Below are 18416 nucleotides of genomic sequence, written 5' to 3'. Positions count from 1 at the left end.
CCTTCTATAGGAATATAACTTTTAGGAATTTTAGATCACATTTCCCAGACTCTTGTAACTAAGTATGACCATATGACTACATTCTGCCTACTGGAATATGAATAGACATTGATAAGTGCAATTTCCAAGTCATGCTTTTAGAAGGAAGAGGTATGCCCTTCCCTTCCCCCTTTCCCCCTCTTGCTAGCTGGAATGCAGATGTGATGGCAATTGCTAGAGCAGCCATTATCGACCATGAGATGAGAGCTACATGTTGAAGAAAGCAGAGCAACGACACAAAAGGAACCTCAGTTCCCAACCTATAAAGCTGTCATGTGAAGTCTGGATCACTTATGCCCAGCTTGCTACATGAGACAGAAATAAACCTCTATCTTGTTTAAGCCACTATTATTTTGGGTCTCTCCAATCCAACAGAGAAACCAGTAGACCAACTATTATTTCAGTGAATGCTGAGTTACCTAATAAGAGAAATTACGTTTTTGTTTTTCTGTTACTATGTCATTTAGTTACAGCTGGTGGATTTCCCCTGAATTTGTAGAGTATGGTTTATGGTCTGACTTAAAGACCACATGGTATACCCAAAATTTCCTTGATAGAGACACCTCATGAAAGGTGAAGTCATCCTCCAGACATGACTTCTGGAGCACAGGTTTTCTACATGGAGTCCCCACCTCTGCGTGTCCTACTCTAGGGAGAGCAGCAGGGATTGAGCTATTTAAAGGTCAGACACTCATTGGAGCAAACTGGGCTGGCCAGCTAGTATTGAAGCAACTCAAGTTGACAGAGTAATGTCTTTATAAACGAATTAGGGGTAATCTCTTACTGGTCAATAAAGTACCATGAGAATAAATTATGGGCATTATTACAAAATGTTTTCTCCTTAAACAAGGTCAGATATTTTAGTGAAAAATAACATTTTCACCTCCATCTACTGAGCAGATCTTAGGAGTAACACAGCCAATGAGAAGTAAGCCTGTAGCTTTGAAAATGCAGGAAAGGTAGGGGGAGGAGGGAAGATGGGACCCTCTGAGGCAACTGAGCTCTGGACCCAAGGTGCAACTGTGGCCATTATCATATGATTATCATGGCTGCAACCCAATCCCTTCAACAGCCCCTGGACAGAAGGCTTGATGGGAACCTGGCAGAGTTGAGCCATGGACCAAGAAGGAGCATTCTTGACCAGCTACATCTATCTCAGAGGAGAGTGCTGGACCGTAATAGCACAGTGCCTTGGGCCACAGTTGGGAGAATGAGCGAATGGGAAGTTGGACGCCTCCTTCTTTATTCATTGCACCCATTACATGGTCCAGCATTGAGGGTTTGCTTCCATCAACTTCCACAAGTCCCCACCATCTATTCTGCTAGGCAATTCAAGTACCTTCTAGAACAACCTTCTGAACAAACTCCCAAATATCTCACATGCCTTGGACCTGAGCTACTTAGCCTCACTAGTTCAGAAATGTGTTTTCTTGATGCTTACACAAAGCTAGTCCTTGTTCAACTCCACCCATCATCTCCCTCCTCAACCCCACCCTTCAGGCTAACCTCTGCCTCTCTCAAGTGGGAGGTTTTTATTAGCAAGTTCTTTAAAGGGCCACACCCTTATTTTTCTCTTGTTTTGCACAGTAAAGCAAATCACCTCACACCAACAGCTATCATAGCACCATGACCCACAGGCTAATGTGTTGAACTCACAGGAGCCTTTGCACCTTGGCCCTACCACTGGCCAGCTCACACTTGGCATCAAATGGGTTCAGAGGAAAGATTCACCACTAAAAACAACCTCAGGTCTTCATAAGTCAGGTGGCAAGAGTGAGCCACATCTTTTGATCACCCACTCTTGGGTTACCCACCCACTGAAGAGAGGCAGTGGACTATATTCCTGTCCCCAGGGCCAAGAAAGCCCAACCCACCTCCCAAGACCTTTCCAGATACTTTTACTGAGGCCCAAGAGACAACAAGGGCTCTGGACACAAGCTCGTGTTTCTGTGAGTGCCATGGCAATGGTTCCATGTTGGCAGGTGCGTGCCCTAGGGCTGCCACAGTCCTTGGAGGAGGCAGAGGCGCCAGTATCAGCCTCCTCAGCCCATTTCTCAGATATGCACAGAGAGAGTGTCACTCTCCATCATGCATGAGCTCTGAATTGGAATGCGGGAGTTATCTCTCCTGGGGAGTCATTTCCACTGCTCTCCCCTTCCCCCAGAAAGTGCTCTTTCCTCTGCAAAAAAAAAAGAAAAAGAAATAACTTTGTCCTTGCTTACTCTGACCCAAGCTCCGGGCTTGGGAGTGAGAAAAGGAAGTTTTTTGCTCCAAAGATTTTCCCATTAGACTCAGAGGGAGGGCCACTTTTGTGAAAAATGCTTTGCATTTTTGCAAGGTGCAAAGGACCATATGCAAATTAATCATTGTTAGTAATACTTTAATTTGCTCCCAATTTTTAAACCTGAGTTTTACATCTCCCTTGTCCTCCAGGGTCAAGTAGCCCAGGCACCCCCTGGTGATGTTCGAAGAATCTCCAGAAATCCCTTGACCGTTTCTTTGCCTTACTCCCTCTGAAAACACAGCGCCTGATTGCCCTGATTGCCCCACAGCCTGGCACGGGCGGGACAGGAAGCCCCTCTGCCTTGTAAACACCGTGTTGCAAACAGATACTTCCCCAGGCTCTTATGCAGAAGCTGTCACTAGACTGGGAGTGGCTTGTTGGGGGAAGGTTCCCCAGGGCTTCCCCTGCTCTCAGACTTAGCTAACTGCTCATCTTAAATCTGACTAAATGGGAGGGTGGTAAGAAGATTCCCTGCCCGGCGCGGTGGCTCATGCCTTTAATCCCAGCACTTCGGGAGGCCGAGGCAGGCAGATCACCTGAGGTCAGGAGTTCAAGACCAGCCTGGCCAACATGGTGAAACCCCCATGCCTACTAAAAGTACAAAAATTAGCCTGGCATAGTGGCGGGCGCCTGTAACTCCAGCTACTCAGGAGACTGAGGCAGGAGAATCGCTTGAACCCAGGAGGCAGAGGTTGCAGTGAACTAAGATCATGCCACTGCACTCCAGCCTGGGCAACAAGAGCGAAACTCCGTCTCAAAAAAAAAAAAAAAAAAGATTCCCAAGCAGAGGGTTCTCAGCACCTGGAGTTTGCACCTGGACTTTGCCAGAGGCTCAGGGGTCTGAAGCAGCCCAGAAGAGGACACCTGCCTTGTCCCACAGTGGATCACAAAGCCACAGGTGTCTGAAGCCCTTGCAGTTGCGCACAGAAGACCAGTGACATGCCTGGAGGGTCCTTGAGGGGAGGATGACCAAACCCCACAGAGGTCTCAGATGGGGAGCAGCCCAGCCTACCCATCATCAGTCATCCAAGGCTGAGGCCCAGGCCTCTTCTATGCTGGCTGCTCGACCAGGCAATCACTCATTCAGCAAGCACTGATTGAATGACAAATGCTGGCCCCTGCAAGGCACTGGAGAGTCAGCACTGAACAAAATGATTGGAAAGCTTCCCTCATTGGGAAGGGGATGAGTGAGGCAAGAACACACGTTAGGTCTTGGGAAAACTGAGTCAGGCAGTCTGGCTGGAGGAGAGCATGACGATTCGTGGAGAAAAGAGTGGGACTCAACTTCGAAACCTGAACAGAAGACTAAGGACTCTGGACTCTCCCTAAGCAGTGGGGTGCCATCAAACTATCTGAACACAGTGACATAGAAGTTTTCATAAGAAGAATCTCCTGGTGAAGAGAGGAAGAGCCTGTGGTCCAAAAGGCCCACCAGAGGCATATGGTAAATAAAGCCAAATTAGGTAGCGGAGAAAACAATGGGGAAGTGAGAGAAACAAGAGCCATGGAGAAAGGAAGCACCATCAAAACGGGCTGGGGAGTGGGGAACAAGGAAGATGGAGGGAGGACGCGGAGATGAGTCCAAGGTTTCAAGGCTGGGAGTCTGGTTTCAGCAGAGACAGAAATGGGGAAGTCTGCACAGGAAGCCTGCTTTGTGGATGCAGAGTTGGGCTCTGGACATTGCTTAAGTTGAAATAGGGCATCAAGTGAAAATAACCCGCATGTACTTGGAGGCCGAAGCAGGTGGATCACTTGGGCCCAGGAGTTTGATAACAGTCTGGGCAACATAGTGAGGCCCTGTCTCTATGAAAAACACACAAAAAAATTAGCTGGGCATGGTGGCATGCACCTGTAGTCCCAGCTACTCAGAAGACTGAGGCAGGAGGATCATCTGAGCCTGGGGAGGTTGACACTACAGTGAGCTGTGATCGTGCCACTGTACTCCAGCCTGGGTGACAGAGTGAGACCCTTTCTCAAAAAAAAAAAAAAAAAAATGTGTCAGGCATCAGACTTTATGGAGACTTCAAAAAAAAAAAAAAGATGCAGGTTGGGAAGAGACTATTGGAACTTGCCATTCAAGAGCCACCAGTGACCTGAAAGGAAGCCTTCCAGCAGAAGCATGGGCTAGAGGGTGGGTTTCTGCCATTGAGGTCTGAAGAGGGACTCATAGTCACTGGGAGTCCTGTCATAAGGTGGCACCATGAGGGAAGGAGCCGGTCCCCTCTCTGCTCAGCCCATCAGAGCAGCTCCCACAAGAAAACTCTTGGAGAGCAGGCTTTGAAAATTCACAGGCGGTCAGAATCATAGAGTCCAGTTGGTCCAGGAGGAAACAGACTCAGCGAGATGAGGAAGTAATTAGGGACCAGGACTAGAGATTACATCTTCTATTCCCATCCTGTAGCCAGTACATCACATCACAGCCCCCTGTGTTCTCTTAAGCACAATAGCAGGCCAAGGAGAGTGCAGAGCTTTTCGTTTTCTCAAAATGAAACTCTCAACATGGTACAGAAGTGAATGCACAGTGCAAAGACCTATGAAACATTGATGTGAAAACCCCAAGAACAAGAGGACATCAATTCCCAGCTCAACCTGGAGGTGAGACAGGTTGGCCCCAAGATCTTATGTGGGACACTCACAGAGGAAGGCGATTTTGAAATGGGGTTCCATTAGTTTATTTTACCAGGTATCAGAAGGAGCCAAGAACAAGAGACTTCAAGAAAAGCCCAGCAGAGGATGTGGGCGAGGATCCCAGTGTCCATGAATGGCTATGGTTTTCTAACAGCCAAGGTGCTTCTGCTCCGGGGAACGGGCTGTGAAGCAGGGCTGTGGGATTTCTGAGCAAACTGCCCAGCTTTGGGATGTGTTTATTCAAGGTCACTGAACTACTCAAACTCAAATCATGTTCTCAGAACAACCAGCATTTACACAACCAGTCAGACATGGCCACCATGATTTAGAGAACTACAGGCTCTTTAAAAATGAGCTATATCGGTCTCCTTTCTCATGGCTATCATTTCTATAATATATAACATGTATTTTCCCTGCATACTTCCCCCAACGGGAAACTCACCACCACAAAGCCTCCCGTTCCATTGTTGATCTGCTCTGAATTTCTCTAAGATCTTCCTTCTAGTGAGCTGGAGTCTATTTTCTTACGATTTTCCTTCTGTCATCCCTTTTCCATCCCAGAGAATGACCCCTAGTTGAGAAGTCTTCACCTTTTTCAAAGGACACTGCTCGTCAAATATCTGAAGACAGATACTACTTCTCCTCTGTCTTCCCTTCTTGGAGAAAAACCTCGCTACTTCTTAATTACTTCATATTCTGTCATCGCTATCCTGGTCACCTATCTCTGGATATGAAGTGGTTGCTCAGCATCCTCCAAATGCAGCACCTGGAATGCACTCAAGGTGGATATGCCCAGTTCAGTGTGGAAATAGGCATGTTTGTAAGCTGAAGGGCATATAAAGTAAGGACCCACGGGACCTAGTGGCGGAACATTGGAAGCCAAGAATCAAAGATGGCTCTCGGGCATGAGCCTGGGGGCACTGAGGTTTACAGGTGTGTACCTGGGAGGACTGAGGAAGAGAGAAGAGAAGGAAGCTTGGGGAGTGGGAAGCCAAGAATCCCACAGTGGAAGACCTCAAGACTGGAGCCATTCTCCCAGCTTCCAAGGAGCAGCTCATTCCCCACTCTATAAGCTGTCACAGGGCGCGGGAGAAGGTAACGTGCTTCCAAAATCATTTGCAAAGTCAGCATATCAAAAACTGACAACAGCAGCACAGAAAAGGAAAATAGAGGCCAAATTCATTTCATGCAAAAATCCTAAAGAAAGGCGGGATGCAGTGGCTCACTCCTATAATCCCAGCACTTTGGGAGGCCAAGGCGGGTGGATCACTTGAGGCCAGGAGTTCAAGAGCAGCCTGGCCAACATGGTGAATCCCCGTCTCTACTAAAAATACAAAAATTAGCCAGCCGTGATAGTGGCTGCCTGTAATCCCAGCTACTTAGGGGCTGAGGCACGAGAATTGTTTGAACCCGGCAGGTGGAGGTTCATACCACTGCACTCCAGAGTGAGACTGTCTCAAAAAAAAAAAAATCCTAAAGAAAATCACAGCAAATCAAACCTAGCACAGTACTGAAAGAATAAAGCACCTTGACCCAACTGAGTTTATTCCAGAAATGCAGAGACTCAATATGTGGAAGCCAATGACCTAATGTGTCACATAAATCTATCACAAGGTGAAAGAATACAAGAGTTTCCTTGTAGATGCTTTAAAAAAGTATTGGACAAGTGTAACATCCATTCATGCTTTTAAAAAATCCTTAGAAAGGAGGAATTGAAGAAAACGTCCTTCACACACGGCACTTTACATCAAGGCACTGGTTCTAAAGAACTATGACCACATCAGAGAAACAAAGCCCCAAGCTCATGCCCGTCCCTGGGAACTTGGGAGGTTGCAGACTTTTGTGGCAAAGAAACAGTCATGCCTGCCTCTCTGATCCGTAGACTGTTTATATTCATGTGTGTGGCCACAGACACCTTTTTTTCTCTCTCTCTGTCTCTCTTTTTTTTTTCTGAGATGAAGTTTCCCTCTTGTTGCTCAGGCTGGAGTGCAATGGTGCGATCTCGGCTCACCGCAACCTCCGCCTCCAGGTTCAATCGATTCTCCTGCCTCAGCCTCCCAAGTAGCTGGGATTACAGGCATGTGCCACCACGCCCGGCTAGTATTTGTATTTTTAGTAGAGATGAGGTTTCTCCATGTTGGTCAGGCTGGTCTTGAACTCCTGACCTCAGGTGATCCGCCCGCCTCAGCCTCCCAAAGTGCTGGAATTACAGGTGTGAGCCACCATGCCGGGCCTTCTCTTTCACTCTTTAATCATCTTGGAAATGGGCTGAATTCAAAACTCGGTGAGAAATCCAACAACAGAGCAGTGGCCCAGTGTGCAGTCATGAGATGGCCCCCAGCACGCCGCTTCGGGGTTCTCACCAGTAAGTTGCTACCAGTGTCCTCTACACAGTTTTCATTATCCATCACCTCCCCTAGCTTGCTTCTGACAACAGCTTCCTCCCACAGGGAGCTGTGCTGGGTATAATCCAAAGAAATCAGCATAGAGAAAGTCATGTTTTCTAGAACAGGAGTTATTAACCTGGGTCCCTTGGTGAACTGCAGAGATCCAAGAAGACCTTAGAATTTTATGCAAAACTTTGAGCAAGAGAGACTGTGTGTGTGTGTGTGCACGCGTGCGCACACATTCATTCGCATGTACATATGTGCTTACGGGTGACGAGAGAGGAGATGATCTATCGCTTTCATCAGTTTTTCAAAGGGGCCAACTATCTAGAGAGAGTTTGAGATTCTCCTCGAAGAGCTGTCAATGTAGATGCGATCTGGTTGCAGAACGCTCCCCCAGGAGGCTGGCTGGCTCGGCCAGGTTGGGTGGAAGTGGCTGCACGGAGATTTGCCTGACAAGGGCCAAACCACCAAGCCATGCAGGAATAAATGCTCAGACCAAAAACCCAGTGATACGTCTGCACAGACTTCATGGTTCTGGGGAGACAGCTTTGGTGGAAGAAGAATATGGGAGCTGGACAAGTGACTTCCTAGATGAGACAGACAATCCGGATCAGGGCTTTTGAACCCTCCCAGAACAGCGGCTCCTAACAGGAACAGAGTGAAGGCCGGGCAAACAACACGGCAGAGTTTTCTGTGGATGGGGACTCAACTCCCTGAGCTGTTGATGGAGATGCACAAATGCAGAGGGCTCCTGAGCAGGACACGCTATCTGGTGATGGTCAGTGGAAAGGAGAAGAGAGGCCCCCCCATTAGTATTTATGACCTAAGCATCCATAAGCTGGACCTTGGAATACAGGAAGGGGTGAGGAAGGTGGGAATGAGTCCCTGGTCTGTGTCAGACACTGAGAAGGGTGCTTGCCAGTAGTGCTATCATCTGATCCTCACAGGAGAGGGAGCCCACATACCCCACACACGAGTTGTTGAAAAGAATGCTGGAAAGAATGCACCCAAAAAGCCCTTAGCAAGTATTCACTACATGGTAAGTATTATTATTATCATTGTTATGATTCTCTTTTACTTTATATCTTTCAAGTCTCAACTCAAATTTGACTTCTTCAGAGAAACCTTTCCTTAACCCCTCAACTATATTGAGTTCCCTTTCCATAATCTCATAGTATCCCATAACTCTCACAATTATAATTAAACAATATGTGTGTTGCATATCTTGTCTATGAGACTGTGAGTTCCACGGGGCAGGAACATTGCCTGTCTTGCTCAGCGTCCTCAGAGCCTGGCACATGCCTGGCACACAGAAGGTGCGCTCCATGCAGAAGTGTTGAATGAACAAGTGAAATGTTAGCGATTAGGCAGGGGCCACATAAAGCATTGAGTGCCAGATTTCCATCCTACAGATGGGGAAACTGACATGCAGAGAGGTACATGGACTTAGCAAAGATCACGTGGCTAGGAGTGGGGGAGCCCGGCAGGAACTGGGCTCCATGTGAGGCCACCTTCAGCCCTCACACCCCAGCCCTGCACTCTAACAAGGAAACCACACAAGCTCATTTGCCTAGGTCAACAACAACAAGACTCTTGAGGACATGAAAATGAAAAGCACACCACTCCCTCCGGGCCCCACCCCCAGCCCCCCACCCCATCCTGTGATCTGGCAACTTCTGCTGTTGCTATGCATGGACGCCTTGCCTATGAGATCCCAGGGAATTTCAGAGTGACAGCTTGACGCCATGCTGAACATCAAGTGGCTAGGGTGAGCAGGCCATAGCTGTGCCAGGTCATTGGTCCCCCTGCAGGCCTGGGCGGTCAGTGCTATGGTGCAAAGACATAGAAAGCACAATGAAGAAGGAGAGAGTGGTCAGTGCTGAAGGGCAAAGGAAGAGCATCAGGGAAGGATTCAGAAGATGAGGCTTGAGCTGGGCTTCTAGGAGGAACTGGCAGTTCACCAGGCAGGCAGAGGCAGGGAAGGGCAATCTGGGGAGAAGCAATAGCACACACAAAGGTGCAGAGGTCTGCTCAGGCTACGGGAGAGGAAGAAGGAGGGGTGGACCTGGGATGGGTGGTGGGTGTGGACCATCTCTGGAAAGTCATGCAGCTCTGCAGCATTTTCAGCTGAAAAGTGACTCACGCAGGCCGGACGCGGTCGCTCACGCCTGTAATCCCAGCACTTTGGGAGGCCAAGGCAGGCAGATCACCTGAGGTCAGGAGTTCGAGACCAGCCTGGCCAACATGGCGAAACCCCATCTCTACTAAAAATACAAAAATTAGCCGGGCGTGGGGGCGGACGCCTGTAACTCCAGCTACTCGGGAGGCTGAGGCAGGAGAATTGCTTGAACCCAGGAGGCAGAGGTTGCCGTGAGCCGAGATCACGCCACTGCATTTCAACCTGGGTGACAAGAGTGAAACTCTGTCTAAAAAATAATAATTAAAAAAAATGGAAAAGAAAAGTGACTCACGCAAATGTGTTATCTTACATCACCATGGCAGCAGGAGAGACGCTCCCATGGAAGCAGGAGTCTCCCATGGATGCCGAACTCTAGGGCCCAAAGTCTAGCAAGCCACTTGATAGACTCAGAAGACTCAAGAAGGACCCAGGATCTTCTCTGTGCCATGAAAGTCATCCATTTCTTCCCATTCATCAGCCCCCAACCCCCTTTTGGGTGTAACTTGCTGTAGCTGTGACTCACTTATCTGGAAGTCACTTAACCGATAACCTCAACTATCCAGAACCTAGCTGCTATCCTAGAAGCAAGCAAGCAAACAAAAGCATCTGGTGGCCACAATTCATGCCCCCCAAATTGCGTTGTATGGGGCATGTGCTTGACACCCACAGGAACACCTAGGCCACCACTTAGGCTTGGTCAACTCTGGTTAAGAGCAGAAGCCAGAGTCAGCCCAGCTCTGGCACCACCTACATGCGTGGCCTTGGCCCTCGGTTTTCTCATATGTGAAATGGGGGCAATAATTGTAGCTACCTCAGAGTGTGACTGTGAAGATTAAAGGACATGACATACTCAGTACAGTGCCCAAAACCATGAAGTCATAGCCAAAGGAGAAAAGGACGGGGAGAAGGATGAAAGAGAAAGAAGCACGAATGTACAAAAAGACACAGGGTACAAAAGAGAATGGCAGGCCAGAACCACTTGATGAAAATTTCAAGAAATTATTCAATCATATCCAACATGCTACATTTATAAATGCAAGCAACGTACTTTACAAAGATTTCTTTTAAAACATAATACAATGAAAAGTTCTGATACTTAGAAGGTAGAGCTACCGGAAAAATTAATGTATGAAAGCTATGAGAACAACATAATTCTGTGTGGACCTGTGTATCGCTAACACATACCCCCAAATCTATAAAAAGTACTTTGTATTTAACAGAATCTAAGATGCCATCAATTGTAAGATGCACCATTATTTTGTGTGGCAATAAGGAAGAAATATTGTGGCCTATTATAATTGGAAGATGCCATAAACAGTAAAATGCACCTTGATTTCAGTGAAATTCATACAAATTAGCACGTTCAGTGCTAAAACGTGAAAATATGTGCATCTTCAAATTGATGAAATATTCTACTATGTAATATATGTTTGCTATGGGAGGGTATCATCTTCCCTTTGGGCAGAAGTCAGATGTACTCTTTCCTTTCTCTCCTCCCACCCCATCTATATCTGAGGCTCAAAAATCAAATTAAACACCTCTCCCTTGACTTGTTAAGGATCACTCTATCTTGTTCTTCCAGGAGCTTTCTCTGTTTTTTAAATTTTAGTTTTTGTTTTTGTAAAGACAGGGTCTCACTCTGTCACCCAGGCTGGAATGCAGTGACATGATCGTAGCTCACTGCAGCCTCGAACTCCTGGCCTCAAAGCCTTGGCTTCCCAAAGTGCTGGGATTACAGGCATGAACCACTACGCCTGGCCAGCTTTCTTTCTTAACATATTGATTCAGGCTTTTAGCTCACCAGCTGAGGCCAAACAGGTGTTCTGGTTCTCAGAGGTCCCACAGGGCCAGCCAGCTCAGTCCCTTGGGATGAGCATCTTTGAAGAAAGGCCAAGTCAGCACAGCTTGAGTGCTCAGTGGAACCCAAGCTGGGGCTTCCAAACTCTAGGCTACCCAGGCAAAAAGGCTGCTGGCTCTCCTCCTCTCCCAGTCCTCAGCCAGCAGGCCCCTGATGGATGGCTAACACAGGGGTATGGAGCAGCCTGCACCCCTGCCTTCTCATCCTCATGCCAACATCAACCCCAAATGCTCTTGTCATCCAGTGCCACCAGTTAGCGTCCAACCTATTCTTCTTCTTCTTTTTTTTTTTTGTTTGTCTGTTTCTTTGAGACAGGGTCTCTCTGTGTCTCCCAGGCTCTAGTGCAGTGAAGCGATCATAGCTTACTGCAGCCTCGAACTCCTGGACTCAAGCAATCCTCCCACTTAAGCTTCTCGAGTAGCTGGGCAACCTGTTATTCTTGAGGGCAACAATCAACAGTGAATGGGAGGGAGGAAAGGCAAGCAGGGAGGCAGAGACTGTCTGCTTCTACTGCACCCTGAGGAGAGAAGATAATGAATCATCTCTCTCGTAAGCAAGAGATGAAAGGAAGGAGGTTCTTAAAACCCTAAGGAGACACAGCACACAAAGACCCCAAGCCTTCCTGCCCCCACAGTCCTGGTGTGTGAGGCTTCAAAAAGCAGGGGAGGGAGCCCTGAAGCAAGAAAACAGCTTGACCATCCAAAACTGTCTTCTTTGTCTTCCACGGGTCCCCAGGTGAAGACCCACACCACCACAGCCACACCGAGGAAACACAGAAGCCAGCGTTCTACCAACATCCACAGAGCATCTCCCACGTGCAGCCGTTCTCATCATACATGCCTCACTTAATTTCCCACACTGGGCCAGGCACAGCGGCTCATGCCTATAACCCCAGCACTTTGGAAGGCCAAGGTAGACGGATCGCTTGAGCTCAAGGAATTCGAGACCAACCCGGGCAACATGGCAAAACCCTGCCTCTACAAAAATTACAAAAATTAGCTGAGCGCGGTGGTGCTGACCTGTAATCCCAGCTACTTGGGAGGCGGAGGCGGAGGATTGCTTGAGCCTGGGAGTTTAAGGCTGCAGTGAGCCATGATCACGCCACTGCACTCCAGCCTGAGTGACAGAGAAAGACCCTGTCTCAAAAATAATAATAATAATAATAATAATAATAATTCCACACAGCTCTATGGGTCAGTATGACAGCACATTTTACAAATAAGGAGACTGAGGCTGAGTTGGGGGACAGTGTGATGCTGCAGGTCACACAGCTGGATCTGGTTGGAACTTGGGTCTCTTTTCCACATCATGCATGGTTCCCAAGCAAGAGCTTCAGCATCATAACTTAAGGAGCTCATTCAAATTTTTGAAAACTACGGATTCCAGATCCCATCCCTGGAAAGCCATGTTGTAGGGCTGGTTCCAAAAGAGTCCTACCTGCATTCAGCTCTGGGAGCCAGTGCCTTACAGGTGGTCCTGAGGGCAGGAAGGAAAGTGTGGGGTGGATGAGAAGACACGGAAGGAAAACGAGGGTGTCAGTCCAGAGAGGGCCTTGGAGGCAGGCTTGGCCTACTTTTAGTCCTCATTCTGCCTAAACCCACCCCTCCTCTCTACTCGGAGTCTTGTTAACTCGCTTTATACCACATCCTGCCGCTTTAATCTCGCCTTCCTTTTCCTTCTGAACAATCTCCTTCCTCCTACTGACCTGAACTTTTTGTGTATTTACCCCAGGCCGGGATGGGCCAGCACGCGCACGCGCACACACACACACACACACAGTCACGCGGGGATGCCCAGTGTGTAAACACAGATCCTCTGAGAGCAGAAAGCGTGCCGTTCTCTAGGACAGCAGCCGCGTCTGGGGCCAAGGCTGGCTAACTAGCAGGCTGAGTGAGGCTCGACAGAGGGCGCCTCACGCGGGCACTTCCATGACTCCCAGGTTCTGACGGCACAGGAGCCCTGACGCCCACGCTCACGGACAGTTCCCCGCTGGAGCAGGCAGGGTACCTGACCCTACGACACAGGGCGACCTGTGTCGGAGGCAGGAGGCTGAGGACACAGCTGCACAGAGCCGCCCAGCAGAGGTTACCCGGATAACGATAAGTGGTCCCCGCGACGCCCCTTAAGTCTCTAGGTTTATCTGGAGCGCAGGTTTGCAGAGCCGCTGCTCCCGCGGTGGGCCAGGTCCACGGGGCCGGAAGATAGCAGAATCTGTCCAGCCCCCGGGCTGCGGCGGCTGCTCGCTGAGCCCACTCTCCCCGACGGTCCCCAGCTTGCTCCAGCTCTGTCTGGAGCTCCCACGCGTGCCCTCCGCACCCGCCCTGGCCGCCCAGTCACACACCTGCAGTCCCCGCCGGGCGCGCCGAGCCCCTCTCCAGCGGCGACTCCCTGCGATTCGGGTGACCGTCGGGACCACCGCGCCCCAGCTGGAGCCGCGCGGCGAGCCGCAGCATCTGCCCAGCCTGGGCTCCTCCGGCGGGCGGGGAGCGGGGCGGGGCCTGTCAGGGGGCGGGCCCTAATGGGGCGGGGCTGACCGCGGAGCCGGCCTCTCCAGCCACCTGGTGGCCGGGCCGCGTCAGCCAGGTGCGCGCCCGGCCCCACATCCTCTGGGTCAGGCCCCCGAGCCCGCAAAGCGTCCGAGAAGCAGCCCCGGCTCTGACCCGCCAGCCCTCAGAAGAAGCAGACCCTGGCCGGTGCATGGCAGTGGCCCGAGGGGCGCCAGCGCGGAGCACCAGCGACCTCCCAGGAGTAAGGGGAGGTTAGGCCCCCGCGTCGGAAGCGCGGCTGTGGCCCGGCAGGAGGGCTGGGCGGGGCTGGGGGGCAGGTCTGGGGTGGGGGCTTCGGGGAAAGACGAGAAAGAGGAAGCTCCGACGAGCTGCTTCCTTCTCTCACTGCGACCCACTTCCTCTTCCTACTTCTATTTTCTTTCTTTTTTTTTGTTTTTGTTTTTTTTGTTTTTGAGACGGAGTCTCGCTCTGTCCTCAGGCTGGAGTGCAGTGGCACGATCTTGGCTCACCGCAACCTCCGCCTCCCGGGTTCAAGCGATTCTCCTGCCTCAGCCTCCCGAGTAGCTGGGACTACAGGCGCGCGCCACCACGACAATTTTTTGTATTTTTACTAGAGACGGGGTTTCACCATGTTGGCCAGGATGGTCTCGATCTCCTGACCTCGTGATCCGCCCACCTCGGCCTCGCAAAGTTCTGGGATTACAGGCGTGAGCCACCGCTTCTGGCCCCTACTTCTGTTTTCTTTGGGTGCCCTTAACCCTTAAAATGCCTGCACTACTGCTGTGCAGACAGGCACCTTGACCCGCATCCTTCTGCAGGAACCTTCATAGAAATACCAGCCAGTCCCGGCGTTCAGCACTGCCGCTCCAGCCTCTGGCTGGACTTCCTGCCCTCCCTGGCCGGCACCAAGGCTACTGTCACCTGAGTGGTTTCCCCAGCCCCTGGGGAAGGGAGTGAGGGTGTGCGGGAGTTCCTGCCTCCAGGGTCAAGGCCCTCTTCTTGCCTCCTCCTTTTCTCCCCCAGACGACGTTGCAGATGATGCTCTATCAGGAGTTGGAAGGACTTCCCAGGGAATCCCACAAGACACTGCGCTTCCTATGCCTCCTTTCCCTTGTTTAAATAATGGGGATAAGAAGATTGGCTACTGCTCCGACAGCCCTCGTAATGGAAGAGTAGCACTTCATTTGTGGGTTAACAAAGGGTAACGCTGAAATCTCCACTTCCACTATTGAATGGAACTGTGTCATAATATCTGTTAGAGGCGTGCAAGCTCGGCCACAAGGTCATGGTCATACGTTATTGTTGGTCAAAAGCCGCAGCCCTACCTGAGGCTTTGAGAGATATGAACACCAATGACTTTTCTTTTCCTGACTCCCGAAATACCAAGAAAAAGCAACTTCCCCAAATGGACAGAAACAGAAAGTACCCTTGGTTGAACACAGAGGCCTGGTTCCAGCCACCGTTAGAAGTGGGAAGGAACTCAGACCCGCTCTCCTGCCTCATCCCCAATCCCTACCCCACACGTCACCCTTTCACAGAGAAGGAACCAGAGCCACCAAGGGCTGAGAGAGGACTTGATAAGGATTCTAGTCTTCTGTCTCCCCTGTCCCCACCTTTTCCACCACAAAAATATGGATATTTGGAGGAAGAGGAGAAGAGGGAAGGTACACACCATGCAAAGGAAGAAAATGGCAGAACTGCTCTGGAATCAGGAATTCAGGAGCAAGAATGACACAGTGTGTGCCAGATGGAAATGCTGGATTAGGAGAGCACTTGGAAAGGCAAATAATCTGCCAGAGAAATTATGGGATGCCCGCCTTCTGAAAATGGAGGAAAACTGCAAAGGAGTGGCTCATTGGTGCTCATTCCTAGGGCTCTGAGCATCCCAAGAAGCCAACTTGGTCCCATCGTACATCCCCTCAGAAGTAGGCATTCTCCTCTCCACCTGCAGCTGTGACCCAAATATGGAGCCTGCATGTTATGCCACCCCATCAACACTGAGTTCTGTCTGTGTCTCCCTCTCCCAGATCTGATCAGCACCTGACATCTATCCATCCTCCACTTCCCACCTCCCCAAAGCTGCTGGAAAAACTCTGAAAGGTACCTCTGTCACTCATTAAGCATCTGATTATGTACCTCTTTCTACAACTCCTTTGTTGCTTTGTTTTAAAATCGATGGCTCTTTGAAATCACTCTTCTTCCTTTCACTGCCTAATGTTTTCAAAGAGGAGTCTACCCCTGTCTCCGCTTCCTCATCTTACATTAATTCCTCAATTCTCTGAACAGAGACCACCAGGGAAACCCCAAATGTCAGCTCCAGTGGTTTCATTTTCTTACCTCACTATAGCATTTAGCACCACTCCTTCTTGAAAATCCCCTCCTTGGCTTCTCCTCCACGTCTCACCATGATTTCTGTTTTCTTCTTCTGGCTTCATTTCTGCATCATCCCTTAAACAATACAATGCTTGAGGTTTCAGATGAGGCTGCTTCTCCCTGGGCAATCTCATCCATTCCTATCATACTGATCCCTCCCAAACTATCGCCCAGACTTCTCTCTTGAGCTCCAGATCTGTAATTCCAAGTGTTTTCTGTACATCCATATCTAGATAATCAATCCAAAAGCCTTTTAATTACTCCATGCCCTAAAATAAATTCCTCATCTTCTCACAAACTCTTTCTCCTGCCTTCCCTATCTCAGTTGACATCATTACTATCCACCAGTGGATAGTAAGGTTTCTAGTAACTTATAGCCAGAATATATAAAGAACTCCCACAACTCAAAAGTAGTAAAGACAAATAATCCAATTTGAAAATGGGCAAAAGACTTGAACAGACACTTCAACAAAACAAGATATGCGCATGGCCAATAATCACATGAAAAGGTGCTAACATTATGAGTCTTTGGGGAAATGCAAACTTAAGCCGTGAGTTACCACTTTACAGTCATTAGAATAGCTAAAATTCATACTGAAAACAGCAAATGTTGGCAAGGATGTGGAGGAACCGAAACACTCATATATTGCTTGTAGGAGCGTAACATGGCACAACAAGTTTGGGAAACTCATTGGCAGTATCTGATAAAGTTAAATATACATCTACCTGTGACCTAGAAATTCCACTCCTAGGTATATATCCAAGATAAATGAATGTGTATCTCCCCACAGAAACATATATATGAATGATTGTAGCAACTTTATTCATAATAGCCCCAAACTGGAAACACCCCAAATACCATTAATAGTAGAATGATTTTTTGTTAAATTGTGGGATATTCATACACTGGAGTGCTACTCAGCAGTAAAAAGGAATAAATGAGTGATGCATGTGTCAACATAGGTGAATCTCACAAAAATTATGTTGAGCAAAAGAAGCCAGACACAAAAGAAAATATAGTGCATGATTCCATATATATGAAGTTCAAGAACCAGCAAACTAACTTATAGTGATAGGAACCAGAATGATGGTTATCTTGGGGGAAGGGAACAACTTAGCCAGAAAGGGGACATGAGTGAGCTTTCTGGGGTGGTGTTTTTATCTTGGTGGTGGTTAAATGGTGTCTGCATATGAACAAGTTAGTGAGATGTTCACTTAAAAGTTACATATTCTGCTCTTTGTCTATTATATCCCAGTACATAAAATATGAGAGAAAAGAAAATCCATGTTGGTCTTCCTGTCACCCAGTGCAGTGGCATGATCAGTGCTCACTGCAGCCTCAAACTCCTGGGCTCAAGCCATCCTCTTGCATCAGACGTGCTTAGCTAATTGTTATTATTATTATTGGTAGAAATGGAGTCTTGCTATGTTGCCCAGGCAGGTCTCAAACTCCTGGGCTTAAACAATCCTCCCAACTGGGCCTCCCAAAGTGCTGGGATTACAGGTGCAAGCCACTGTGCCTGGCTGACGTTGGGCTTTTATATCTTCATGCCCTTCCTCTCTCTGTCCCCTCTGCTTAAAATACCTCTCTCCACTTATTTATTTGACTGAATGCTTACTGACTATTCATGATAATCAGCAGAACCACCTCAACTTCTATTCCAGAATAAATATAGACTCCCTCCTGGTAAAAATAAGCGAAGAGAAAAATTAATGATACGAAAGCACAAAAAGATTCAAACTTTCAACAGAAAGGAACATGGTCAGAGAAAATTAGTTTTCTTTGAAATGAAATTTCCACAAGAAGAAGAGGAAAAAAAATTTAAACATATTTCTCTTTTGTGTTTTTAATAATATGTGGGAGGGTATTGTATTTGCAAGTGTAGTGGATTAAGAAATTACAAACTGAAATTACAAGGAATCGTTAAGAAATTGCAAACCGAAATTAGGAAACATTTTTAGCTTGCTAAATTTAAACCTCAGTGGAAACAATGAACAGAAGATTGGGAACTGAAGAAAGCTGAATGTGTGACCCAGAACGCAAGCTTGAAAATGTGTCCTAGAATTCAGAAGAGAAAAGATGATCTGTGATAGCTAGACTATAGAGGTCTAATATGCGTATAACAGTAATTCCACAAGGAGAGAGAGGAGAAAATAA

At 48.4% G+C, this 18416-nt stretch overlaps 1 protein-coding gene and 1 long non-coding RNA gene across 6 annotated transcripts in view; one reads left to right on the top strand and one right to left on the bottom strand.

Moving 5' to 3' along the window:
- The window catches only part of PIK3R5 (phosphoinositide-3-kinase regulatory subunit 5), an 86295-nt gene extending 72260 nt beyond the window's left edge, over positions 1-14035 (bottom strand). For 3 of the 5 annotated variants that reach the window (XM_055258650.2, XM_055258651.2, XM_055258652.2), the window contains exon 1: positions 13720-13853. The gene's annotated coding sequence lies outside the window, so the exon portion shown is untranslated. Of the gene's footprint in view, positions 1-13719 lie in introns of all 5 variants that reach the window. The other 2 variants (XM_055258654.2, XM_055258653.2) reach the window with 2 other exon arrangements.
- On the top strand, positions 13910-17220 carry LOC134735263 (uncharacterized). Its single transcript, XR_010118252.1, has 2 exons — positions 13910-14126; positions 14909-17220. It is a non-coding gene; the product is annotated as an uncharacterized lncRNA (long non-coding RNA).
- The last annotated feature ends 1196 nt before the right edge of the window (positions 17221-18416 follow it).

The sequence above is a fragment of the Symphalangus syndactylus genome, chromosome 20 (genome assembly GCF_028878055.3).
Source record: "Symphalangus syndactylus isolate Jambi chromosome 20, NHGRI_mSymSyn1-v2.1_pri, whole genome shotgun sequence".
Taxonomy (NCBI): Eukaryota; Metazoa; Chordata; class Mammalia; order Primates; family Hylobatidae; genus Symphalangus; species Symphalangus syndactylus.
Note: the sequence above shows the minus strand (reverse complement) of the source record. Positions and strands in the feature narration are given on the sequence as shown.